The sequence below is a fragment of the Salmo salar genome, chromosome 10 (genome assembly GCF_965601325.2).
Source record: "Salmo salar chromosome 10, fSalSal1, whole genome shotgun sequence".
NCBI lineage: Eukaryota > Metazoa > Chordata > Actinopteri > Salmoniformes > Salmonidae > Salmo > Salmo salar.
Window position 1 is genome coordinate 62,175,001 of NC_138300.1, and position 27,500 is coordinate 62,202,500.

At 50.4% G+C, this 27,500-nt stretch overlaps 6 non-coding genes across 6 annotated transcripts; all 6 read right to left on the bottom strand.

Annotated features, from left to right (window-relative positions):
* Positions 1 to 5,544: 5,544 nt before the first annotated feature.
* On the bottom strand, positions 5,545 to 5,661 carry LOC145858790 (U5 spliceosomal RNA). Its single transcript, XR_014379269.1, has one exon. It is a non-coding gene; the product is annotated as a U5 spliceosomal RNA (small nuclear RNA).
* A 705-nt stretch (positions 5,662 to 6,366) lies between these two features.
* On the bottom strand, positions 6,367 to 6,566 carry LOC145858722 (U2 spliceosomal RNA). Its single transcript, XR_014379201.1, has one exon. It is a non-coding gene; the product is annotated as a U2 spliceosomal RNA (small nuclear RNA).
* A 6,496-nt stretch (positions 6,567 to 13,062) lies between these two features.
* On the bottom strand, positions 13,063 to 13,179 carry LOC145858791 (U5 spliceosomal RNA). The gene has a single exon (XR_014379270.1). It is a non-coding gene; the product is annotated as a U5 spliceosomal RNA (small nuclear RNA).
* A 707-nt stretch (positions 13,180 to 13,886) lies between these two features.
* LOC145858723 (U2 spliceosomal RNA) lies at positions 13,887 to 14,086 on the bottom strand. The gene has a single exon (XR_014379202.1). It is a non-coding gene; the product is annotated as a U2 spliceosomal RNA (small nuclear RNA).
* A 6,496-nt stretch (positions 14,087 to 20,582) lies between these two features.
* Positions 20,583 to 20,699, bottom strand: LOC145858792 (U5 spliceosomal RNA). Its single transcript, XR_014379271.1, has one exon. It is a non-coding gene; the product is annotated as a U5 spliceosomal RNA (small nuclear RNA).
* A 709-nt stretch (positions 20,700 to 21,408) lies between these two features.
* On the bottom strand, positions 21,409 to 21,608 carry LOC145858724 (U2 spliceosomal RNA). Its single transcript, XR_014379203.1, has one exon. It is a non-coding gene; the product is annotated as a U2 spliceosomal RNA (small nuclear RNA).
* Between the last annotated feature and the right edge of the window lie 5,892 nt (positions 21,609 to 27,500).

Sequence of the window (27,500 nt, forward strand, 5' to 3'; positions counted from 1 at the left end):
TGTGTAGCGGCTGCCCAGGAACAAGTAGAGGTCAGGCAAGCCTTTCCCCCCCTTGGACCTGGGCCTCTTGACCACCTCCCTCCTCAGCCTCTCCCACTTGCTCCCCCACAAGAAGTAAAACAGCATCCGCTCCAGGGCTAAAAGAGTTCTCCTAGGGGGGATAAAAACAGAACTGATTAATAAAAGCACAGGTAAAATCACTGCTTTAATGATTAAAACCTTGCCCTCAAAAGTCAGCTGTCGTAGTCCCCAAAATCCCAGTCTCTGTCTTACTGTCCCCAGGATCCCACTCCAATTACCTCTCCCTCCTCCCTCCCTGTCAAACTTTACCCCGAGTACCCTTATGTCCGTCGTTTTCACAGTCAGTGGTAGTCTGGTCAAGTCTGGGTCTGCCCACGGTCCGAAAAATTGGGCCTCTGTCTTGTCTCTGTTCAGTCTCGCCCCAGAGGCTCGTCCGTACCAGTCAGTCCTGTCCAGGGTCCTGTCGACGGATAAAAGGTCGGTGCATAAAATATTGACGTCGTCCATGTAAAAAACGCACTTGGCGGTCATCCCCCCACTCCCCGGGATACCCACCCCACTGATCCGTTGGTCCCTTCTCAAGACCTGTGCCAGTGGTTCAATGCCGGCCACAAACAGAAGGGGAGATAAAGGACAGCCCTGACGGACGCCGCAGTGTACTCCCACTGCTTTTGACAGATGCCCATTTACAAGGATTTTGCTGGTGATATCCCCGTACAGCAGTCCCACCCAAGCTAAAAACCTGTCCGGGAAACCCATTTTTTGCAGTACCTTAAAGAGGTACTGGTGCGAGACCCGATCAAAGGCTTTTTCAAAATCTAAATTTAGGACTACAAGCCGCATGTTTCTGTCTCTCGCATAACAGATGGCATCTCGGATCAGTATCAGGCTGTCCGTGATCTTCCTTCCGGGAATGGCACAGGTTTGATCCGGGTGGATCACCTCCCCTAAGACAGAAGACATTCTGAGTGTTAAAACCTTGGTAAAAAGTTTACAATCAAAATTTAAAAGGGTTATCGGTCTCCAGTTCTTCAGGTCCGTCCTGTCGTTTTTCTTATATAAAAGAGTCACGATCCCCACTCTAAAACTGTCAGGTAGTCTGTCGAGGTATTCAAAGTCAGTAAAAACAGTCAGAAGTTCATCGGCTAAAACATCCCAAAAGGTCAGATAAAACTCCAAAGGGAGGCCGTCCTCCCCCGGTGATTTACCCCTCTTAAAATGTTTCAGTCCTTGGTCAATTTCTGTCCTCGTCAAGTCTTTTGTCAGGTCGTCTGTGTTGGGTAAAATCTTGTCAATGTATGTTAAAACGTCCCCCATGGTTTCCTCACATACAACTTTTTCCCCAAACAGTTCCCCATAAAAATCCTCGACTACTTCTTTCATTCCCTCTGTGTCTGTTTTTAAAAACCCATCTTTATTTTTTAAACCTGTCATTGTCCTACCCTTACTAACTATTTTCTTAAAAAAGTACCTTGTACACTTCTCCCCCTCTTCTAATTCCCTCTCCTTACTTCTTAAAATAACCCCCTTACTTTTCTGTTCAGCTAAAAGTGCCATTTCCTTTTTTACTTCTTTAATTTCATAGTTAAAATCAAAGCCCTGTTGGCCAAGGTTAAAATATCTTTCCAGTCGCTTTTGCAGTCCCACCATGCGTCTATCTTTTTCTTTGCTTTTCTTCTTTCCTATCTCTCTAAAGAAAGTCCTCGTCCTACCCTTCACCATTTCCCACCATTGTGCTCGTGTGTCAAAGAAGTCCTGTAGCGTCTGCCACTGGCTGAACTGCTCCCTGTACTGGCTAACTACTCTATCATCTTCTAAAAGGGAACAGTTCAATTTCCAGGGCCCTCTTCCCACAGTCACACCCGAAGTTAGTGAAAGGGTGCACGTCAGCATTACGTGATCTGAGAAAAAGGCAGGGGTTATTCTAGCATCAGTTGGGGGGCAGTCCCGGGTAAACAGATAGTCAATGCGAGAGGCTCTGGTGCCGTCACCACTGGTCCAGGTGAAGCCCTCCTCTCTTGGATGCAGGGTTTTAAAACAATCAGTCAGTTTAAAATCCCTGCACAGCCCTTGCAATAAAACACTTGACCTATCTACCTTAAAATCCTCTCCCGCCCCTCTCCTGTCTGCTCTATTTAAAACACAATTAAAATCCCCACCCACCACTAGAGGATCCCTCCCTAGCATGTGGGACTGCAAGTCTTCTAAAAGTGCGCACCGGTCATGTTTATCGTTAAAACCATACACATTTAGCATGTTAAAATCCCTCCCCATAAAAGTACAATTGGCTAAAAGAGCGCGCCCACCTACCACCACCGTGCTCCCCCTCACCACCACATGTGGGGTCTTGATTAAAATGGCAACACCGTCATTTTTATTAAAATTTGAGCCACTCCAAATGGAGGGCCCATGCTGCCACTTGTCCTCCCATTTCCTATAAGAGGATAAAAAGGGTAGACCACACTCCTGTAATAAAAACACATCTGAATTAAACCTTTCTAAAAAGGATAAAACCGACTGTGCTCTTATTTCTGTTTTTATACTTCTCACATTTATAGTGGTGATGTTAAAAGCCATAAAAAGGTGAGTAAAAACAGTGCTAAATGAAAAGGCATTTAAACAGTTGAAAGGAGGTTATTTTTCTGGTACTTCCTCTCTCTCCCGCCGGGGTAACGGGGGATGGCAGGGAGAGGAGGTTAAAACCGGACTTAAAAAGGAGATTGTGTTGGGGGAGTTGGGGGGGAAGGTTCTGGGTTCTTCCTCCCCCTGGGAGCTCTCCCATTCCACCTTGCCCTTTTTCTCATCGCCTTGTTCGGGGTCGGAGAGCTCCTCCGCATTTCTTTTTCGTGGGGGGAGGTGTTCCTCCAGAATCTCCACCCCCTCTCCCATATCTCTTTCCGACACAGTCTCCATACTGTCTGACCCACTTGGGGAGTTCTCACTCAAGATCTCTCCGGGGCCGTCTTTCTCGGCCCTTTCTCCTTCAGGGGTCACATTAATCTGGGGCAGGGGGATTGGGGGGGGGGGGGGGGTTGTCCTCTCCTCCCACTTTTTCCACCACTGCACCTTCCGCGCCCTCCACTACCACCGGCTCCACCACTACATTCTCAACCACCACCGGCTCCACCACCACCTCCTCGGCAACTGCCGTTCCCTCCCCTTGGCGCTCAGAAGTCCGGTCCGCGGCCGCCGTCTCCCTCTCCCTCCTTTCGGCCCTGACCTTATTGGCCCAGGAGAAGGGGCAGCCGCGGATGAGGTGGGACCGCTCGCCACAGAGGTTGCACGACCTTCCGTTCGTGCACTCCTCGTAGCGGTGGCCCACCTCCCGGCACTTCATGCAGACGACCTTTTTACAGGCCTCTGCCAGGTGGCCATGTTCACCACACTTACGGCACAGCTTGGGCTGGTCCTGGTAGTGAACATGGCCTCTATTCTCTCCGAGGACTATGGTGGATGGGATGGCTTTCAACCCACCATAGCCCCCAGGATCCTCCCTCTGCTGGACAGTCACCCTCCAGGCCCCTGTCCAGATCCCATCGGGATCCTTCACCTGGACCAAGGGCCCCTTCACGTTGCAGTACCTGCCCAGCCATACTGCAACGTCCTCCGGCTGTACGGTTTCATTGTACATACGGATAATAACGGTTTTAATGCTATTATCCGTCAGCTTGGTCACCTCAAACATGGCTGTGAGGGACCCCTGGATGTTCAGGGAGTTCTGGAGTTGCCCCCAGAACTCCCGCAGGAAGCTGGCGTTGGCAAAACTGACATCGAAGCCCTTCCCATAGGGAAGGGCTAAGATGCAGTTTACCTGCGCGGGATGGAAACCGAGCTCTTTCTGGAGGAATTTTCTGGAGAAATCCAATCGGGATAACTCCATTATTTTCCCTCCCTTCTCCTTTAAGAGGAGGCGCACTGCATGGTGCCTCCTCATGCCAACCTGTGCTGCTGACATGATGGAGGCCCACTCCCTTTACAGCCCAACACCGGTGAAAAAGGGGGGGAGGGGAAGGGAAAAAAGGGAGGGAAAGGAAGGGGGGGGGGGGAGAGGGGGTTGGGTGTGGGGGTTGGGAAGAAGGAAAGGGGTGTAAGACACCCGAGGAAGCTGGCAGGCTCGGCCAGACTAAGCTAACCGGGCCTACCAGCACCACGGGACACACAACAACCTATCTAGCACAGCACCAAACTAATCTTATTAACAATGGGAAGGAACACTAGGAGGGGAATTTTTTGTTTTATATTTTCCACAAGAGGGAGAGGCACAAAAGGGAGAGACAAAAATTAAACCACACAACCAAACTAAGGCTAGAAAGCTAGCAGGCCCCGCCAGCAGGCCAGGCTAAGCCTACCAGCTGGCAGGCCCACCAGCCAAGAGGCCTTACAACAAAAACAAACACGGCGCACCAACCAAAAGGGAAGACAAACTAGGGGGTAAGACTAACAATGCACAAGACTAACAAAACAAATTAATTAAAGTAAAAGGGGAACAAGGGGGGTAAGGGAGAAAAAAGGACACACTGACTAACAAACACCTGCCCAAACTTGAGGGACACGAAGGCTAGCAGGCCTCACCAGCAGGCCAGGCTATGCTAACCAGCTAGCAGGCTAGCCAGCAAAAGGTCCCTCAGTTGGCAACACAAATAACAAGAAACAGAAAAAAACTAAGGATACAAAGGGGATGGGGGTAAAGAAAAAAAACAGTCAAACAATGCCTGCCACGCCTAAGGGGCAGGCTAGCAGGCCAAGCTAAAGCTAGCAGGCCGACAAGCCAGAAAGCCACCCCAGCTAGCAGACAACACACAACTGAAGACAATGGGAGGAGCTAAGGAGGGGACTATAGGATACACAGGGGAGGAGAGATGCAAAACAGGACAAGCAGGGGAAAAACACAAATAAATTAAATAACTAAGGAAAAAAGACCAGAGGGCCTTTAAACTCACCCTACAGGTGCTGGTGCACCTGTAGTCCACCACCAAAACCACCACCTAACCCAGGACAAAGAATAAACAAGGGTGAGACAAAAAAAAACAACAATAATGACAATAAATAATGATTTGACAAAAATAAATAGCACAATTTCCCGGGCGCCCTCCGGCCTACGATCGCTTCTCTGATCAAGTGCAGCACTGACAAGGTAACTACACTTGATCTTAGCCAAAAGGCCGAGAAGCGATAACCCACAAATTGACCCCTGCACCCGCCGGGCCCCCGGGGGCCTCGGCAGACCTCATCGGTTTGGCAAAAGTTGGCTCCTCCTCACCCAACGCTTCCCTGGTGACAGGCGGGTGTGTTTTTTTTAAAAAGTCGCTAATGCGTCGTTAGGTCACTAGCTCTTTAATCCTAGTGCGACTATTTGTTCAATGCCCGGCAAATACACCAGTCATCGTCGGGCTTGAACTCAATTGCCCGAGCGACTACTTTGAGTGGAAAAAATACGCCGGTCGGTCAGCCGGCTTCAAGTCAAACGCCTGAGCAAAAAGTCTCGGCGTCATCTCTGTCAATTTCTCTTGAAACAAGATACCGGGCTCTGCCAGAAGCAAAGCCCTTCCAAAAATACGTTGAACTCGTAAGTGTTCCTCTCCACGGAAGTCTTTAGTAAAAGGCGAAAGGCTTGTGCGTAATGAAGAGAAACCAGAGTCGTATGGAAGTCAGAGGTCGGGGCCCGAGACACACACGGTGCACTCTAGGCCGGGTCCCCGCGGGTGGTCCCCGAACCCACTCTTCCAAGTTTTCGAGGGCTGTGGGTAAAAAGTCACAGACAGACAGACAGACAGACAGACAGACAGACAGACAGACAGACAATCCTGGTGAAGTGATTGTATTTTTGGGGGGGGCTCAAAAACACACACACACACACACACACACACACACACAATCCTGGTGAAGTGATTGTATTTTTTGGGGGGGGCTCAAAAACACACACACACACACACACACACACACAATCCTGGTGAAGTGATTGTATTTTTGGGGGGGGGCTCAAAAACACACACACACACACACACACACACACACACACACACACACACACACACACACACACACACACACAAACAATCCTGGTGAAGTGATTGTATTTTTTGGGGGGGGCTCAAAAACACACACACACACACACACACACACACACACACACACACACACACACTCCTGGCCAATGTATTATTATTTTTTTTTTTATTTTATTTTTTTTTTTTAAGTAAAATGGCGGGAAAACGGGGGACCCCCATGAAGGGGGCTTCGCACTTGTTTCAGTTTGGATGATTCTTCTTTTTTCATTCCTTCTCTTCTTCTGCTAGCTGTTTTACATAGATTTGGTGTATTTCTTTTTCCTTGACAATGGGAGAAAAGTGTTGCACCATTCCCGGAGGTACTGCAATACCGGGTCGATGCGTGGAGCGGACGGAGCAAGCCCCATTTCCGACTCCCTGTTCGAAAAATCCATTTAATATGTAGTCCCCCGATGGGGGACGTATCAGATATTAAACTGATAAGAACAGATTTTTTTTTATTTTTTATTTTTTAAAAGTCACTTGTTAAAAAGCTGTCTTCGGTCCCTTGTACAGGAGCGGGGTGAGTCCTTATCAAACTTGCCTCCTCCTGCTCTTCCGAATCGATCACCGTCCCGTCCTTCGGGGCCCAGAGGAGATACCTCCCCTAGGTGCATCGCCCTAGGCGCCGCAGCGCTGTCAGGCCGTGGCCGCAGGGACCTTGGGTGTTGTGGGGGACCCTTCGCCTGGGGTCGAGGCCCCCTTCCTTCTGTACCACCCCAGGGCTTCTGTGGCTACCATGGCCACTGCCTGGGGGGTGGTGTTGACCTGTTTCGCTACCAGCAGATTGCGGGAGGACCACAGTGCTGCCTTCAGACACGTGAGGGTGGGCCAGAGCTTGGTGAAGGCCTTTGGTGGGATAGGCCTTCGGCCCACCCCATACAGCACGAGCTGGGGCGTTAGGTCCTCCCCTGCTGGCAGACACGGGGAGATCAGGGGGCCTACTTCCTTCCACAGGTCCCTGGCGGCTCTGCACTCCCAGAGCAAGTGCCTCACCGACTCCTCTTGGCCACAGCCTGGTCGGGGGCACGCGGATGTCCTCGCCATGCCCCGGGAGTGCATGACGGCCCTGACCGGGAGGATCTCATGGGCGACCATCCAGGACAGGTCCCGGTGCTGATTCAGGAGAGCAGGATGGGCCACATTACGCCAAACCGTTGTGGGCTCGCCTATAGCAAGCCCGCGCACTGGACACACTGGTTCCCGATCCTGCACAAGAGAGAGAAGAGAGCGATGTTTAGTTAAAACTGTGACTGCTTCTTTTTCCAATTTAAAATGTCTTAAAAACTTCTGGAGCTGGGCGTAGTGTGTGGGAAGCAGGAAAGAGACTGGGGCTCGCAGGTCGACTGGGATCAGCCTCAGAGACCTGAGGTAAGATCCCAGCCAGAACCTTGCGAGGGCCTGGGTCTTATTGGTGGCCGGGGAGGTGGCAAGAGTAAGATGTAACGCTGTGTAGCGGCTGCCCAGGAACAAGTAGAGGTCAGGCAAGCCTTTCCCCCCCTTGGACCTGGGCCTCTTGACCACCTCCCTCCTCAGCCTCTCCCACTTGCTCCCCCACAAGAAGTAAAACAGCATCCGCTCCAGGGCTAAAAGAGTTCTCCTAGGGGGGATAAAAACAGAACTGATTAATAAAAGCACAGGTAAAATCACTGCTTTAATGATTAAAACCTTGCCCTCAAAAGTCAGCTGTCGTAGTCCCCAAAATCCCAGTCTCTGTCTTACTGTCCCCAGGATCCCACTCCAATTACCTCTCCCTCCTCCCTCCCTGTCAAACTTTACCCCGAGTACCCTTATGTCCGTCGTTTTCACAGTCAGTGGTAGTCTGGTCAAGTCTGGGTCTGCCCACGGTCCGAAAAATTGGGCCTCTGTCTTGTCTCTGTTCAGTCTCGCCCCAGAGGCTCGTCCGTACCAGTCAGTCCTGTCCAGGGTCCTGTCGACGGATAAAAGGTCGGTGCATAAAATATTGACGTCGTCCATGTAAAAAACGCACTTGGCGGTCATCCCCCCACTCCCCGGGATACCCACCCCACTGATCCGTTGGTCCCTTCTCAAGACCTGTGCCAGTGGTTCAATGCCGGCCACAAACAGAAGGGGAGATAAAGGACAGCCCTGACGGACGCCGCAGTGTACTCCCACTGCTTTTGACAGATGCCCATTTACAAGGATTTTGCTGGTGATATCCCCGTACAGCAGTCCCACCCAAGCTAAAAACCTGTCCGGGAAACCCATTTTTTGCAGTACCTTAAAGAGGTACTGGTGCGAGACCCGATCAAAGGCTTTTTCAAAATCTAAATTTAGGACTACAAGCCGCATGTTTCTGTCTCTCGCATAACAGATGGCATCTCGGATCAGTATCAGGCTGTCCGTGATCTTCCTTCCGGGAATGGCACAGGTTTGATCCGGGTGGATCACCTCCCCTAAGACAGAAGACATTCTGAGTGTTAAAACCTTGGTAAAAAGTTTACAATCAAAATTTAAAAGGGTTATCGGTCTCCAGTTCTTCAGGTCCGTCCTGTCGTTTTTCTTATATAAAAGAGTCACGATCCCCACTCTAAAACTGTCAGGTAGTCTGTCGAGGTATTCAAAGTCAGTAAAAACAGTCAGAAGTTCATCGGCTAAAACATCCCAAAAGGTCAGATAAAACTCCAAAGGGAGGCCGTCCTCCCCCGGTGATTTACCCCTCTTAAAATGTTTCAGTCCTTGGTCAATTTCTGTCCTCGTCAAGTCTTTTGTCAGGTCGTCTGTGTTGGGTAAAATCTTGTCAATGTATGTTAAAACGTCCCCCATGGTTTCCTCACATACAACTTTTTCCCCAAACAGTTCCCCATAAAAATCCTCGACTACTTCTTTCATTCCCTCTGTGTCTGTTTTTAAAAACCCATCTTTATTTTTTAAACCTGTCATTGTCCTACCCTTACTAACTATTTTCTTAAAAAAGTACCTTGTACACTTCTCCCCCTCTTCTAATTCCCTCTCCTTACTTCTTAAAATAACCCCCTTACTTTTCTGTTCAGCTAAAAGTGCCATTTCCTTTTTTACTTCTTTAATTTCATAGTTAAAATCAAAGCCCTGTTGGCCAAGGTTAAAATATCTTTCCAGTCGCTTTTGCAGTCCCACCATGCGTCTATCTTTTTCTTTGCTTTTCTTCTTTCCTATCTCTCTAAAGAAAGTCCTCGTCCTACCCTTCACCATTTCCCACCATTGTGCTCGTGTGTCAAAGAAGTCCTGTAGCGTCTGCCACTGGCTGAACTGCTCCCTGTACTGGCTAACTACTCTATCATCTTCTAAAAGGGAACAGTTCAATTTCCAGGGCCCTCTTCCCACAGTCACACCCGAAGTTAGTGAAAGGGTGCACGTCAGCATTACGTGATCTGAGAAAAAGGCAGGGGTTATTCTAGCATCAGTTGGGGGGCAGTCCCGGGTAAACAGATAGTCAATGCGAGAGGCTCTGGTGCCGTCACCACTGGTCCAGGTGAAGCCCTCCTCTCTTGGATGCAGGGTTTTAAAACAATCAGTCAGTTTAAAATCCCTGCACAGCCCTTGCAATAAAACACTTGACCTATCTACCTTAAAATCCTCTCCCGCCCCTCTCCTGTCTGCTCTATTTAAAACACAATTAAAATCCCCACCCACCACTAGAGGATCCCTCCCTAGCATGTGGGACTGCAAGTCTTCTAAAAGTGCGCACCGGTCATGTTTATCGTTAAAACCATACACATTTAGCATGTTAAAATCCCTCCCCATAAAAGTACAATTGGCTAAAAGAGCGCGCCCACCTACCACCACCGTGCTCCCCCTCACCACCACATGTGGGGTCTTGATTAAAATGGCAACACCGTCATTTTTATTAAAATTTGAGCCACTCCAAATGGAGGGCCCATGCTGCCACTTGTCCTCCCATTTCCTATAAGAGGATAAAAAGGGTAGACCACACTCCTGTAATAAAAACACATCTGAATTAAACCTTTCTAAAAAGGATAAAACCGACTGTGCTCTTATTTCTGTTTTTATACTTCTCACATTTATAGTGGTGATGTTAAAAGCCATAAAAAGGTGAGTAAAAACAGTGCTAAATGAAAAGGCATTTAAACAGTTGAAAGGAGGTTATTTTTCTGGTACTTCCTCTCTCTCCCGCCGGGGTAACGGGGGATGGCAGGGAGAGGAGGTTAAAACCGGACTTAAAAAGGAGATTGTGTTGGGGGAGTTGGGGGGGAAGGTTCTGGGTTCTTCCTCCCCCTGGGAGCTCTCCCATTCCACCTTGCCCTTTTTCTCATCGCCTTGTTCGGGGTCGGAGAGCTCCTCCGCATTTCTTTTTCGTGGGGGGAGGTGTTCCTCCAGAATCTCCACCCCCTCTCCCATATCTCTTTCCGACACAGTCTCCATACTGTCTGACCCACTTGGGGAGTTCTCACTCAAGATCTCTCCGGGGCCGTCTTTCTCGGCCCTTTCTCCTTCAGGGGTCACATTAATCTGGGGCAGGGGGATTGGGGGGGGGGGGGGGGTTGTCCTCTCCTCCCACTTTTTCCACCACTGCACCTTCCGCGCCCTCCACTACCACCGGCTCCACCACTACATTCTCAACCACCACCGGCTCCACCACCACCTCCTCGGCAACTGCCGTTCCCTCCCCTTGGCGCTCAGAAGTCCGGTCCGCGGCCGCCGTCTCCCTCTCCCTCCTTTCGGCCCTGACCTTATTGGCCCAGGAGAAGGGGCAGCCGCGGATGAGGTGGGACCGCTCGCCACAGAGGTTGCACGACCTTCCGTTCGTGCACTCCTCGTAGCGGTGGCCCACCTCCCGGCACTTCATGCAGACGACCTTTTTACAGGCCTCTGCCAGGTGGCCATGTTCACCACACTTACGGCACAGCTTGGGCTGGTCCTGGTAGTGAACATGGCCTCTATTCTCTCCGAGGACTATGGTGGATGGGATGGCTTTCAACCCACCATAGCCCCCAGGATCCTCCCTCTGCTGGACAGTCACCCTCCAGGCCCCTGTCCAGATCCCATCGGGATCCTTCACCTGGACCAAGGGCCCCTTCACGTTGCAGTACCTGCCCAGCCATACTGCAACGTCCTCCGGCTGTACGGTTTCATTGTACATACGGATAATAACGGTTTTAATGCTATTATCCGTCAGCTTGGTCACCTCAAACATGGCTGTGAGGGACCCCTGGATGTTCAGGGAGTTCTGGAGTTGCCCCCAGAACTCCCGCAGGAAGCTGGCGTTGGCAAAACTGACATCGAAGCCCTTCCCATAGGGAAGGGCTAAGATGCAGTTTACCTGCGCGGGATGGAAACCGAGCTCTTTCTGGAGGAATTTTCTGGAGAAATCCAATCGGGATAACTCCATTATTTTCCCTCCCTTCTCCTTTAAGAGGAGGCGCACTGCATGGTGCCTCCTCATGCCAACCTGTGCTGCTGACATGATGGAGGCCCACTCCCTTTACAGCCCAACACCGGTGAAAAAGGGGGGGAGGGGAAGGGAAAAAAGGGAGGGAAAGGAAGGGGGGGGGGGGGAGAGGGGGTTGGGTGTGGGGGTTGGGAAGAAGGAAAGGGGTGTAAGACACCCGAGGAAGCTGGCAGGCTCGGCCAGACTAAGCTAACCGGGCCTACCAGCACCACGGGACACACAACAACCTATCTAGCACAGCACCAAACTAATCTTATTAACAATGGGAAGGAACACTAGGAGGGGAATTTTTTGTTTTATATTTTCCACAAGAGGGAGAGGCACAAAAGGGAGAGACAAAAATTAAACCACACAACCAAACTAAGGCTAGAAAGCTAGCAGGCCCCGCCAGCAGGCCAGGCTAAGCCTACCAGCTGGCAGGCCCACCAGCCAAGAGGCCTTACAACAAAAACAAACACGGCGCACCAACCAAAAGGGAAGACAAACTAGGGGGTAAGACTAACAATGCACAAGACTAACAAAACAAATTAATTAAAGTAAAAGGGGAACAAGGGGGGTAAGGGAGAAAAAAGGACACACTGACTAACAAACACCTGCCCAAACTTGAGGGACACGAAGGCTAGCAGGCCTCACCAGCAGGCCAGGCTATGCTAACCAGCTAGCAGGCTAGCCAGCAAAAGGTCCCTCAGTTGGCAACACAAATAACAAGAAACAGAAAAAAACTAAGGATACAAAGGGGATGGGGGTAAAGAAAAAAAACAGTCAAACAATGCCTGCCACGCCTAAGGGGCAGGCTAGCAGGCCAAGCTAAAGCTAGCAGGCCGACAAGCCAGAAAGCCACCCCAGCTAGCAGACAACACACAACTGAAGACAATGGGAGGAGCTAAGGAGGGGACTATAGGATACACAGGGGAGGAGAGATGCAAAACAGGACAAGCAGGGGAAAAACACAAATAAATTAAATAACTAAGGAAAAAAGACCAGAGGGCCTTTAAACTCACCCTACAGGTGCTGGTGCACCTGTAGTCCACCACCAAAACCACCACCTAACCCAGGACAAAGAATAAACAAGGGTGAGACAAAAAAAAACAACAATAATGACAATAAATAATGATTTGACAAAAATAAATAGCACAATTTCCCGGGCGCCCTCCGGCCTACGATCGCTTCTCTGATCAAGTGCAGCACTGACAAGGTAACTACACTTGATCTTAGCCAAAAGGCCGAGAAGCGATAACCCACAAATTGACCCCTGCACCCGCCGGGCCCCCGGGGGCCTCGGCAGACCTCATCGGTTTGGCAAAAGTTGGCTCCTCCTCACCCAACGCTTCCCTGGTGACAGGCGGGTGTGTTTTTTTTAAAAAGTCGCTAATGCGTCGTTAGGTCACTAGCTCTTTAATCCTAGTGCGACTATTTGTTCAATGCCCGGCAAATACACCAGTCATCGTCGGGCTTGAACTCAATTGCCCGAGCGACTACTTTGAGTGGAAAAAATACGCCGGTCGGTCAGCCGGCTTCAAGTCAAACGCCTGAGCAAAAAGTCTCGGCGTCATCTCTGTCAATTTCTCTTGAAACAAGATACCGGGCTCTGCCAGAAGCAAAGCCCTTCCAAAAATACGTTGAACTCGTAAGTGTTCCTCTCCACGGAAGTCTTTAGTAAAAGGCGAAAGGCTTGTGCGTAATGAAGAGAAACCAGAGTCGTATGGAAGTCAGAGGTCGGGGCCCGAGACACACACGGTGCACTCTAGGCCGGGTCCCCGCGGGTGGTCCCCGAACCCACTCTTCCAAGTTTTCGAGGGCTGTGGGTAAAAAGTCACAGACAGACAGACAGACAGACAGACAGACAGACAGACAGACAGACAATCCTGGTGAAGTGATTGTATTTTTGGGGGGGGCTCAAAAACACACACACACACACACACACACACACACACACAATCCTGGTGAAGTGATTGTATTTTTTGGGGGGGGCTCAAAAACACACACACACACACACACACACACACAATCCTGGTGAAGTGATTGTATTTTTGGGGGGGGGCTCAAAAACACACACACACACACACACACACACACACACACACACACACACACACACACACACACACACACACACACACAAACAATCCTGGTGAAGTGATTGTATTTTTTGGGGGGGGCTCAAAAACACACACACACACACACACACACACACACACACACACACACTCCTGGCCAATGTATTATTATTTTTTTTTTTATTTTATTTTATTTTTTTAAGTAAAATGGCGGGAAAACGGGGGACCCCCATGAAGGGGGCTTCGCACTTGTTTCAGTTTGGATGATTCTTCTTTTTTCATTCCTTCTCTTCTTCTGCTAGCTGTTTTACATAGATTTGGTGTATTTCTTTTTCCTTGACAATGGGAGAAAAGTGTTGCACCATTCCCGGAGGTACTGCAATACCGGGTCGATGCGTGGAGCGGACGGAGCAAGCCCCATTTCCGACTCCCTGTTCGAAAAATCCATTTAATATGTAGTCCCCCGATGGGGGACGTATCAGATATTAAACTGATAAGAACAGATTTTTTTTTATTTTTTATTTTTTAAAAGTCACTTGTTAAAAAGCTGTCTTCGGTCCCTTGTACAGGAGCGGGGTGAGTCCTTATCAAACTTGCCTCCTCCTGCTCTTCCGAATCGATCACCGTCCCGTCCTTCGGGGCCCAGAGGAGATACCTCCCCTAGGTGCATCGCCCTAGGCGCCGCAGCGCTGTCAGGCCGTGGCCGCAGGGACCTTGGGTGTTGTGGGGGACCCTTCGCCTGGGGTCGAGGCCCCCTTCCTTCTGTACCACCCCAGGGCTTCTGTGGCTACCATGGCCACTGCCTGGGGGGTGGTGTTGACCTGTTTCGCTACCAGCAGATTGCGGGAGGACCACAGTGCTGCCTTCAGACACGTGAGGGTGGGCCAGAGCTTGGTGAAGGCCTTTGGTGGGATAGGCCTTCGGCCCACCCCATACAGCACGAGCTGGGGCGTTAGGTCCTCCCCTGCTGGCAGACACGGGGAGATCAGGGGGCCTACTTCCTTCCACAGGTCCCTGGCGGCTCTGCACTCCCAGAGCAAGTGCCTCACCGACTCCTCTTGGCCACAGCCTGGTCGGGGGCACGCGGATGTCCTCGCCATGCCCCGGGAGTGCATGACGGCCCTGACCGGGAGGATCTCATGGGCGACCATCCAGGACAGGTCCCGGTGCTGATTCAGGAGAGCAGGATGGGCCACATTACGCCAAACCGTTGTGGGCTCGCCTATAGCAAGCCCGCGCACTGGACACACTGGTTCCCGATCCTGCACAAGAGAGAGAAGAGAGCGATGTTTAGTTAAAACTGTGACTGCTTCTTTTTCCAATTTAAAATGTCTTAAAAACTTCTGGAGCTGGGCGTAGTGTGTGGGAAGCAGGAAAGAGACTGGGGCTCGCAGGTCGACTGGGATCAGCCTCAGAGACCTGAGGTAAGATCCCAGCCAGAACCTTGCGAGGGCCTGGGTCTTATTGGTGGCCGGGGAGGTGGCAAGAGTAAGATGTAACGCTGTGTAGCGGCTGCCCAGGAACAAGTAGAGGTCAGGCAAGCCTTTCCCCCCCTTGGACCTGGGCCTCTTGACCACCTCCCTCCTCAGCCTCTCCCACTTGCTCCCCCACAAGAAGTAAAACAGCATCCGCTCCAGGGCTAAAAGAGTTCTCCTAGGGGGGATAAAAACAGAACTGATTAATAAAAGCACAGGTAAAATCACTGCTTTAATGATTAAAACCTTGCCCTCAAAAGTCAGCTGTCGTAGTCCCCAAAATCCCAGTCTCTGTCTTACTGTCCCCAGGATCCCACTCCAATTACCTCTCCCTCCTCCCTCCCTGTCAAACTTTACCCCGAGTACCCTTATGTCCGTCGTTTTCACAGTCAGTGGTAGTCTGGTCAAGTCTGGGTCTGCCCACGGTCCGAAAAATTGGGCCTCTGTCTTGTCTCTGTTCAGTCTCGCCCCAGAGGCTCGTCCGTACCAGTCAGTCCTGTCCAGGGTCCTGTCGACGGATAAAAGGTCGGTGCATAAAATATTGACGTCGTCCATGTAAAAAACGCACTTGGCGGTCATCCCCCCACTCCCCGGGATACCCACCCCACTGATCCGTTGGTCCCTTCTCAAGACCTGTGCCAGTGGTTCAATGCCGGCCACAAACAGAAGGGGAGATAAAGGACAGCCCTGACGGACGCCGCAGTGTACTCCCACTGCTTTTGACAGATGCCCATTTACAAGGATTTTGCTGGTGATATCCCCGTACAGCAGTCCCACCCAAGCTAAAAACCTGTCCGGGAAACCCATTTTTTGCAGTACCTTAAAGAGGTACTGGTGCGAGACCCGATCAAAGGCTTTTTCAAAATCTAAATTTAGGACTACAAGCCGCATGTTTCTGTCTCTCGCATAACAGATGGCATCTCGGATCAGTATCAGGCTGTCCGTGATCTTCCTTCCGGGAATGGCACAGGTTTGATCCGGGTGGATCACCTCCCCTAAGACAGAAGACATTCTGAGTGTTAAAACCTTGGTAAAAAGTTTACAATCAAAATTTAAAAGGGTTATCGGTCTCCAGTTCTTCAGGTCCGTCCTGTCGTTTTTCTTATATAAAAGAGTCACGATCCCCACTCTAAAACTGTCAGGTAGTCTGTCGAGGTATTCAAAGTCAGTAAAAACAGTCAGAAGTTCATCGGCTAAAACATCCCAAAAGGTCAGATAAAACTCCAAAGGGAGGCCGTCCTCCCCCGGTGATTTACCCCTCTTAAAATGTTTCAGTCCTTGGTCAATTTCTGTCCTCGTCAAGTCTTTTGTCAGGTCGTCTGTGTTGGGTAAAATCTTGTCAATGTATGTTAAAACGTCCCCCATGGTTTCCTCACATACAACTTTTTCCCCAAACAGTTCCCCATAAAAATCCTCGACTACTTCTTTCATTCCCTCTGTGTCTGTTTTTAAAAACCCATCTTTATTTTTTAAACCTGTCATTGTCCTACCCTTACTAACTATTTTCTTAAAAAAGTACCTTGTACACTTCTCCCCCTCTTCTAATTCCCTCTCCTTACTTCTTAAAATAACCCCCTTACTTTTCTGTTCAGCTAAAAGTGCCATTTCCTTTTTTACTTCTTTAATTTCATAGTTAAAATCAAAGCCCTGTTGGCCAAGGTTAAAATATCTTTCCAGTCGCTTTTGCAGTCCCACCATGCGTCTATCTTTTTCTTTGCTTTTCTTCTTTCCTATCTCTCTAAAGAAAGTCCTCGTCCTACCCTTCACCATTTCCCACCATTGTGCTCGTGTGTCAAAGAAGTCCTGTAGCGTCTGCCACTGGCTGAACTGCTCCCTGTACTGGCTAACTACTCTATCATCTTCTAAAAGGGAACAGTTCAATTTCCAGGGCCCTCTTCCCACAGTCACACCCGAAGTTAGTGAAAGGGTGCACGTCAGCATTACGTGATCTGAGAAAAAGGCAGGGGTTATTCTAGCATCAGTTGGGGGGCAGTCCCGGGTAAACAGATAGTCAATGCGAGAGGCTCTGGTGCCGTCACCACTGGTCCAGGTGAAGCCCTCCTCTCTTGGATGCAGGGTTTTAAAACAATCAGTCAGTTTAAAATCCCTGCACAGCCCTTGCAATAAAACACTTGACCTATCTACCTTAAAATCCTCTCCCGCCCCTCTCCTGTCTGCTCTATTTAAAACACAATTAAAATCCCCACCCACCACTAGAGGATCCCTCCCTAGCATGTGGGACTGCAAGTCTTCTAAAAGTGCGCACCGGTCATGTTTATCGTTAAAACCATACACATTTAGCATGTTAAAATCCCTCCCCATAAAAGTACAATTGGCTAAAAGAGCGCGCCCACCTACCACCACCGTGCTCCCCCTCACCACCACATGTGGGGTCTTGATTAAAATGGCAACACCGTCATTTTTATTAAAATTTGAGCCACTCCAAATGGAGGGCCCATGCTGCCACTTGTCCTCCCATTTCCTATAAGAGGATAAAAAGGGTAGACCACACTCCTGTAATAAAAACACATCTGAATTAAACCTTTCTAAAAAGGATAAAACCGACTGTGCTCTTATTTCTGTTTTTATACTTCTCACATTTATAGTGGTGATGTTAAAAGCCATAAAAAGGTGAGTAAAAACAGTGCTAAATGAAAAGGCATTTAAACAGTTGAAAGGAGGTTATTTTTCTGGTACTTCCTCTCTCTCCCGCCGGGGTAACGGGGGATGGCAGGGAGAGGAGGTTAAAACCGGACTTAAAAAGGAGATTGTGTTGGGGGAGTTGGGGGGGAAGGTTCTGGGTTCTTCCTCCCCCTGGGAGCTCTCCCATTCCACCTTGCCCTTTTTCTCATCGCCTTGTTCGGGGTCGGAGAGCTCCTCCGCATTTCTTTTTCGTGGGGGGAGGTGTTCCTCCAGAATCTCCACCCCCTCTCCCATATCTCTTTCCGACACAGTCTCCATACTGTCTGACCCACTTGGGGAGTTCTCACTCAAGATCTCTCCGGGGCCGTCTTTCTCGGCCCTTTCTCCTTCAGGGGTCACATTAATCTGGGGCAGGGGGATTGGGGGGGGGGGGGGGGGTTGTCCTCTCCTCCCACTTTTTCCACCACTGCACCTTCCGCGCCCTCCACTACCACCGGCTCCACCACTACATTCTCAACCACCACCGGCTCCACCACCACCTCCTCGGCAACTGCCGTTCCCTCCCCTTGGCGCTCAGAAGTCCGGTCCGCGGCCGCCGTCTCCCTCTCCCTCCTTTCGGCCCTGACCTTATTGGCCCAGGAGAAGGGGCAGCCGCGGATGAGGTGGGACCGCTCGCCACAGAGGTTGCACGACCTTCCGTTCGTGCACTCCTCGTAGCGGTGGCCCACCTCCCGGCACTTCATGCAGACGACCTTTTTACAGGCCTCTGCCAGGTGGCCATGTTCACCACACTTACGGCACAGCTTGGGCTGGTCCTGGTAGTGAACATGGCCTCTATTCTCTCCGAGGACTATGGTGGATGGGATGGCTTTCAACCCACCATAGCCCCCAGGATCCTCCCTCTGCTGGACAGTCACCCTCCAGGCCCCTGTCCAGATCCCATCGGGATCCTTCACCTGGACCAAGGGCCCCTTCACGTTGCAGTACCTGCCCAGCCATACTGCAACGTCCTCCGGCTGTACGGTTTCATTGTACATACGGATAATAACGGTTTTAATGCTATTATCCGTCAGCTTGGTCACCTCAAACATGGCTGTGAGGGACCCCTGGATGTTCAGGGAGTTCTGGAGTTGCCCCCAGAACTCCCGCAGGAAGCTGGCGTTGGCAAAACTGACATCGAAGCCCTTCCCATAGGGAAGGGCTAAGATGCAGTTTACCTGCGCGGGATGGAAACCGAGCTCTTTCTGGAGGAATTTTCTGGAGAAATCCAATCGGGATAACTCCATTATTTTCCCTCCCTTCTCCTTTAAGAGGAGGCGCACTGCATGGTGCCTCCTCATGCCAACCTGTGCTGCTGACATGATGGAGGCCCACTCCCTTTACAGCCCAACACCGGTGAAAAAGGGGGGGAGGGGAAGGGAAAAAAGGGAGGGAAAGGAAGGGGGGGGGGGGAGAGGGGGTTGGGTGTGGGGGTTGGGAAGAAGGAAAGGGGTGTAAGACACCCGAGGAAGCTGGCAGGCTCGGCCAGACTAAGCTAACCGGGCCTACCAGCACCACGGGACACACAACAACCTATCTAGCACAGCACCAAACTAATCTTATTAACAATGGGAAGGAACACTAGGAGGGGAATTTTTTGTTTTATATTTTCCACAAGAGGGAGAGGCACAAAAGGGAGAGACAAAAATTAAACCACACAACCAAACTAAGGCTAGAAAGCTAGCAGGCCCCGCCAGCAGGCCAGGCTAAGCCTACCAGCTGGCAGGCCCACCAGCCAAGAGGCCTTACAACAAAAACAAACACGGCGCACCAACCAAAAGGGAAGACAAACTAGGGGGTAAGACTAACAATGCACAAGACTAACAAAACAAATTAATTAAAGTAAAAGGGGAACAAGGGGGGTAAGGGAGAAAAAAGGACACACTGACTAACAAACACCTGCCCAAACTTGAGGGACACGAAGGCTAGCAGGCCTCACCAGCAGGCCAGGCTATGCTAACCAGCTAGCAGGCTAGCCAGCAAAAGGTCCCTCAGTTGGCAACACAAATAACAAGAAACAGAAAAAAACTAAGGATACAAAGGGGATGGGGGTAAAGAAAAAAAACAGTCAAACAATGCCTGCCACGCCTAAGGGGCAGGCTAGCAGGCCAAGCTAAAGCTAGCAGGCCGACAAGCCAGAAAGCCACCCCAGCTAGCAGACAACACACAACTGAAGACAATGGGAGGAGCTAAGGAGGGGACTATAGGATACACAGGGGAGGAGAGATGCAAAACAGGACAAGCAGGGGAAAAACACAAATAAATTAAATAACTAAGGAAAAAAGACCAGAGGGCCTTTAAACTCACCCTACAGGTGCTGGTGCACCTGTAGTCCACCACCAAAACCACCACCTAACCCAGGACAAAGAATAAACAAGGGTGAGACAAAAAAAAACAACAATAATGACAATAAATAATGATTTGACAAAAATAAATAGCACAATTTCCCGGGCGCCCTCCGGCCTACGATCGCTTCTCTGATCAAGTGCAGCACTGACAAGGTAACTACACTTGATCTTAGCCAAAAGGCCGAGAAGCGATAACCCACAAATTGACCCCTGCACCCGCCGGGCCCCCGGGGGCCTCGGCAGACCTCATCGGTTTGGCAAAAGTTGGCTCCTCCTCACCCAACGCTTCCCTGGTGACAGGCGGGTGTGTTTTTTTTAAAAAGTCGCTAATGCGTCGTTAGGTCACTAGCTCTTTAATCCTAGTGCGACTATTTGTTCAATGCCCGGCAAATACACCAGTCATCGTCGGGCTTGAACTCAATTGCCCGAGCGACTACTTTGAGTGGAAAAAATACGCCGGTCGGTCAGCCGGCTTCAAGTCAAACGCCTGAGCAAAAAGTCTCGGCGTCATCTCTGTCAATTTCTCTTGAAACAAGATACCGGGCTCTGCCAGAAGCAAAGCCCTTCCAAAAATACGTTGAACTCGTAAGTGTTCCTCTCCACGGAAGTCTTTAGTAAAAGGCGAAAGGCTTGTGCGTAATGAAGAGAAACCAGAGTCGTATGGAAGTCAGAGGTCGGGGCCCGAGACACACACGGTGCACTCTAGGCCGGGTCCCCGCGGGTGGTCCCCGAACCCACTCTTCCAAGTTTTCGAGGGCTGTGGGTAAAAAGTCACAGACAGACAGACAGACAGACAGACAGACAGACAGACAGACAGACAATCCTGGTGAAGTGATTGTATTTTTGGGGGGGGCTCAAAAACACACACACACACACACACACACACACACACAATCCTGGTGAAGTGATTGTATTTTTTGGGGGGGGCTCAAAAACACACACACACACACACACACACACACAATCCTGGTGAAGTGATTGTATTTTTGGGGGGGGGCTCAAAAACACACACACACACACACACACACACACACACACACACACACACACACACACACACACACACACACACACAAACAATCCTGGTGAAGTGATTGTATTTTTTGGGGGGGGCTCAAAACACACACACACACACACACACACACACACACACACACACACACACCACTCCTGGCCAATGTATTATTATTTTTTTTTTTATTTTTTATTTTTTTTTTAAGTAAAATGGCGGGAAAACGGGGGACCCCCATGAAGGGGGCTTCGCACTTGTTTCAGTTTGGATGATTCTTCTTTTTTCATTCCTTCTCTTCTTCTGCTAGCTGTTTTACATAGATTTGGTGTATTTCTTTTTCCTTGACAATGGGAGAAAAGTGTTGCACCATTCCCGGAGGTACTGCAATACCGGGTCGATGCGTGGAGCGGACGGAGCAAGCCCCATTTCCGACTCCCTGTTCGAAAAATCCATTTAATATGTAGTCCCCCGATGGGGGACGTATCAGATATTAAACTGATAAGAACAGATTTTTTTTTATTTTTTATTTTTTAAAAGTCACTTGTTAAAAAGCTGTCTTCGGTCCCTTGTACAGGAGCGGGGTGAGTCCTTATCAAACTTGCCTCCTCCTGCTCTTCCGAATCGATCACCGTCCCGTCCTTCGGGGCCCAGAGGAGATACCTCCCCTAGGTGCATCGCCCTAGGCGCCGCAGCGCTGTCAGGCCGTGGCCGCAGGGACCTTGGGTGTTGTGGGGGACCCTTCGCCTGGGGTCGAGGCCCCCTTCCTTCTGTACCACCCCAGGGCTTCTGTGGCTACCATGGCCACTGCCTGGGGGGTGGTGTTGACCTGTTTCGCTACCAGCAGATTGCGGGAGGACCACAGTGCTGCCTTCAGACACGTGAGGGTGGGCCAGAGCTTGGTGAAGGCCTTTGGTGGGATAGGCCTTCGGCCCACCCCATACAGCACGAGCTGGGGCGTTAGGTCCTCCCCTGCTGGCAGACACGGGGAGATCAGGGGGCCTACTTCCTTCCACAGGTCCCTGGCGGCTCTGCACTCCCAGAGCAAGTGCCTCACCGACTCCTCTTGGCCACAGCCTGGTCGGGGGCACGCGGATGTCCTCGCCATGCCCCGGGAGTGCATGACGGCCCTGACCGGGAGGATCTCATGGGCGACCATCCAGGACAGGTCCCGGTGCTGATTCAGGAGAGCAGGATGGGCCACATTACGCCAAACCGTTGTGGGCTCGCCTATAGCAAGCCCGCGCACTGGACACACTGGTTCCCGATCCTGCACAAGAGAGAGAAGAGAGCGATGTTTAGTTAAAACTGTGACTGCTTCTTTTTCCAATTTAAAATGTCTTAAAAACTTCTGGAGCTGGGCGTAGTGTGTGGGAAGCAGGAAAGAGACTGGGGCTCGCAGGTCGACTGGGATCAGCCTCAGAGACCTGAGGTAAGATCCCAGCCAGAACCTTGCGAGGGCCTGGGTCTTATTGGTGGCCGGGGAGGTGGCAAGAGTAAGATGTAACGCTGTGTAGCGGCTGCCCAGGAACAAGTAGAGGTCAGGCAAGCCTTTCCCCCCCTTGGACCTGGGCCTCTTGACCACCTCCCTCCTCAGCCTCTCCCACTTGCTCCCCCACAAGAAGTAAAACAGCATCCGCTCCAGGGCTAAAAGAGTTCTCCTAGGGGGGATAAAAACAGAACTGATTAATAAAAGCACAGGTAAAATCACTGCTTTAATGATTAAAACCTTGCCCTCAAAAGTCAGCTGTCGTAGTCCCCAAAATCCCAGTCTCTGTCTTACTGTCCCCAGGATCCCACTCCAATTACCTCTCCCTCCTCCCTCCCTGTCAAACTTTACCCCGAGTACCCTTATGTCCGTCGTTTTCACAGTCAGTGGTAGTCTGGTCAAGTCTGGGTCTGCCCACGGTCCGAAAAATTGGGCCTCTGTCTTGTCTCTGTTCAGTCTCGCCCCAGAGGCTCGTCCGTACCAGTCAGTCCTGTCCAGGGTCCTGTCGACGGATAAAAGGTCGGTGCATAAAATATTGACGTCGTCCATGTAAAAAACGCACTTGGCGGTCATCCCCCCACTCCCCGGGATACCCACCCCACTGATCCGTTGGTCCCTTCTCAAGACCTGTGCCAGTGGTTCAATGCCGGCCACAAACAGAAGGGGAGATAAAGGACAGCCCTGACGGACGCCGCAGTGTACTCCCACTGCTTTTGACAGATGCCCATTTACAAGGATTTTGCTGGTGATATCCCCGTACAGCAGTCCCACCCAAGCTAAAAACCTGTCCGGGAAACCCATTTTTTGCAGTACCTTAAAGAGGTACTGGTGCGAGACCCGATCAAAGGCTTTTTCAAAATCTAAATTTAGGACTACAAGCCGCATGTTTCTGTCTCTCGCATAACAGATGGCATCTCGGATCAGTATCAGGCTGTCCGTGATCTTCCTTCCGGGAATGGCACAGGTTTGATCCGGGTGGATCACCTCCCCTAAGACAGAAGACATTCTGAGTGTTAAAACCTTGGTAAAAAGTTTACAATCAAAATTTAAAAGGGTTATCGGTCTCCAGTTCTTCAGGTCCGTCCTGTCGTTTTTCTTATATAAAAGAGTCACGATCCCCACTCTAAAACTGTCAGGTAGTCTGTCGAGGTATTCAAAGTCAGTAAAAACAGTCAGAAGTTCATCGGCTAAAACATCCCAAAAGGTCAGATAAAACTCCAAAGGGAGGCCGTCCTCCCCCGGTGATTTACCCCTCTTAAAATGTTTCAGTCCTTGGTCAATTTCTGTCCTCGTCAAGTCTTTTGTCAGGTCGTCTGTGTTGGGTAAAATCTTGTCAATGTATGTTAAAACGTCCCCCATGGTTTCCTCACATACAACTTTTTCCCCAAACAGTTCCCCATAAAAATCCTCGACTACTTCTTTCATTCCCTCTGTGTCTGTTTTTAAAAACCCATCTTTATTTTTTAAACCTGTCATTGTCCTACCCTTACTAACTATTTTCTTAAAAAAGTACCTTGTACACTTCTCCCCCTCTTCTAATTCCCTCTCCTTACTTCTTAAAATAACCCCCTTACTTTTCTGTTCAGCTAAAAGTGCCATTTCCTTTTTTACTTCTTTAATTTCATAGTTAAAATCAAAGCCCTGTTGGCCAAGGTTAAAATATCTTTCCAGTCGCTTTTGCAGTCCCACCATGCGTCTATCTTTTTCTTTGCTTTTCTTCTTTCCTATCTCTCTAAAGAAAGTCCTCGTCCTACCCTTCACCATTTCCCACCATTGTGCTCGTGTGTCAAAGAAGTCCTGTAGCGTCTGCCACTGGCTGAACTGCTCCCTGTACTGGCTAACTACTCTATCATCTTCTAAAAGGGAACAGTTCAATTTCCAGGGCCCTCTTCCCACAGTCACACCCGAAGTTAGTGAAAGGGTGCACGTCAGCATTACGTGATCTGAGAAAAAGGCAGGGGTTATTCTAGCATCAGTTGGGGGGCAGTCCCGGGTAAACAGATAGTCAATGCGAGAGGCTCTGGTGCCGTCACCACTGGTCCAGGTGAAGCCCTCCTCTCTTGGATGCAGGGTTTTAAAACAATCAGTCAGTTTAAAATCCCTGCACAGCCCTTGCAATAAAACACTTGACCTATCTACCTTAAAATCCTCTCCCGCCCCTCTCCTGTCTGCTCTATTTAAAACACAATTAAAATCCCCACCCACCACTAGAGGATCCCTCCCTAGCATGTGGGACTGCAAGTCTTCTAAAAGTGCGCACCGGTCATGTTTATCGTTAAAACCATACACATTTAGCATGTTAAAATCCCTCCCCATAAAAGTACAATTGGCTAAAAGAGCGCGCCCACCTACCACCACCGTGCTCCCCCTCACCACCACATGTGGGGTCTTGATTAAAATGGCAACACCGTCATTTTTATTAAAATTTGAGCCACTCCAAATGGAGGGCCCATGCTGCCACTTGTCCTCCCATTTCCTATAAGAGGATAAAAAGGGTAGACCACACTCCTGTAATAAAAACACATCTGAATTAAACCTTTCTAAAAAGGATAAAACCGACTGTGCTCTTATTTCTGTTTTTATACTTCTCACATTTATAGTGGTGATGTTAAAAGCCATAAAAAGGTGAGTAAAAACAGTGCTAAATGAAAAGGCATTTAAACAGTTGAAAGGAGGTTATTTTTCTGGTACTTCCTCTCTCTCCCGCCGGGGTAACGGGGGATGGCAGGGAGAGGAGGTTAAAACCGGACTTAAAAAGGAGATTGTGTTGGGGGAGTTGGGGGGGAAGGTTCTGGGTTCTTCCTCCCCCTGGGAGCTCTCCCATTCCACCTTGCCCTTTTTCTCATCGCCTTGTTCGGGGTCGGAGAGCTCCTCCGCATTTCTTTTTCGTGGGGGGAGGTGTTCCTCCAGAATCTCCACCCCCTCTCCCATATCTCTTTCCGACACAGTCTCCATACTGTCTGACCCACTTGGGGAGTTCTCACTCAAGATCTCTCCGGGGCCGTCTTTCTCGGCCCTTTCTCCTTCAGGGGTCACATTAATCTGGGGCAGGGGGATTGGGGGGGGGGGGGGGGGTTGTCCTCTCCTCCCACTTTTTCCACCACTGCACCTTCCGCGCCCTCCACTACCACCGGCTCCACCACTACATTCTCAACCACCACCGGCTCCACCACCACCTCCTCGGCAACTGCCGTTCCCTCCCCTTGGCGCTCAGAAGTCCGGTCCGCGGCCGCCGTCTCCCTCTCCCTCCTTTCGGCCCTGACCTTATTGGCCCAGGAGAAGGGGCAGCCGCGGATGAGGTGGGACCGCTCGCCACAGAGGTTGCACGACCTTCCGTTCGTGCACTCCTCGTAGCGGTGGCCCACCTCCCGGCACTTCATGCAGACGACCTTTTTACAGGCCTCTGCCAGGTGGCCATGTTCACCACACTTACGGCACAGCTTGGGCTGGTCCTGGTAGTGAACATGGCCTCTATTCTCTCCGAGGACTATGGTGGATGGGATGGCTTTCAACCCACCATAGCCCCCAGGATCCTCCCTCTGCTGGACAGTCACCCTCCAGGCCCCTGTCCAGATCCCATCGGGATCCTTCACCTGGACCAAGGGCCCCTTCACGTTGCAGTACCTGCCCAGCCATACTGCAACGTCCTCCGGCTGTACGGTTTCATTGTACATACGGATAATAACGGTTTTAATGCTATTATCCGTCAGCTTGGTCACCTCAAACATGGCTGTGAGGGACCCCTGGATGTTCAGGGAGTTCTGGAGTTGCCCCCAGAACTCCCGCAGGAAGCTGGCGTTGGCAAAACTGACATCGAAGCCCTTCCCATAGGGAAGGGCTAAGATGCAGTTTACCTGCGCGGGATGGAAACCGAGCTCTTTCTGGAGGAATTTTCTGGAGAAATCCAATCGGGATAACTCCATTATTTTCCCTCCCTTCTCCTTTAAGAGGAGGCGCACTGCATGGTGCCTCCTCATGCCAACCTGTGCTGCTGACATGATGGAGGCCCACTCCCTTTACAGCCCAACACCGGTGAAAAAGGGGGGGAGGGGAAGGGAAAAAAGGGAGGGAAAGGAAGGGGGGGGGGGGAGAGGGGGTTGGGTGTGGGGGTTGGGAAGAAGGAAAGGGGTGTAAGACACCCGAGGAAGCTGGCAGGCTCGGCCAGACTAAGCTAACCGGGCCTACCAGCACCACGGGACACACAACAACCTATCTAGCACAGCACCAAACTAATCTTATTAACAATGGGAAGGAACACTAGGAGGGGAATTTTTTGTTTTATATTTTCCACAAGAGGGAGAGGCACAAAAGGGAGAGACAAAAATTAAACCACACAACCAAACTAAGGCTAGAAAGCTAGCAGGCCCCGCCAGCAGGCCAGGCTAAGCCTACCAGCTGGCAGGCCCACCAGCCAAGAGGCCTTACAACAAAAACAAACACGGCGCACCAACCAAAAGGGAAGACAAACTAGGGGGTAAGACTAACAATGCACAAGACTAACAAAACAAATTAATTAAAGTAAAAGGGGAACAAGGGGGGTAAGGGAGAAAAAAGGACACACTGACTAACAAACACCTGCCCAAACTTGAGGGACACGAAGGCTAGCAGGCCTCACCAGCAGGCCAGGCTATGCTAACCAGCTAGCAGGCTAGCCAGCAAAAGGTCCCTCAGTTGGCAACACAAATAACAAGAAACAGAAAAAAACTAAGGATACAAAGGGGATGGGGGTAAAGAAAAAAAACAGTCAAACAATGCCTGCCACGCCTAAGGGGCAGGCTAGCAGGCCAAGCTAAAGCTAGCAGGCCGACAAGCCAGAAAGCCACCCCAGCTAGCAGACAACACACAACTGAAGACAATGGGAGGAGCTAAGGAGGGGACTATAGGATACACAGGGGAGGAGAGATGCAAAACAGGACAAGCAGGGGAAAAACACAAATAAATTAAATAACTAAGGAAAAAAGA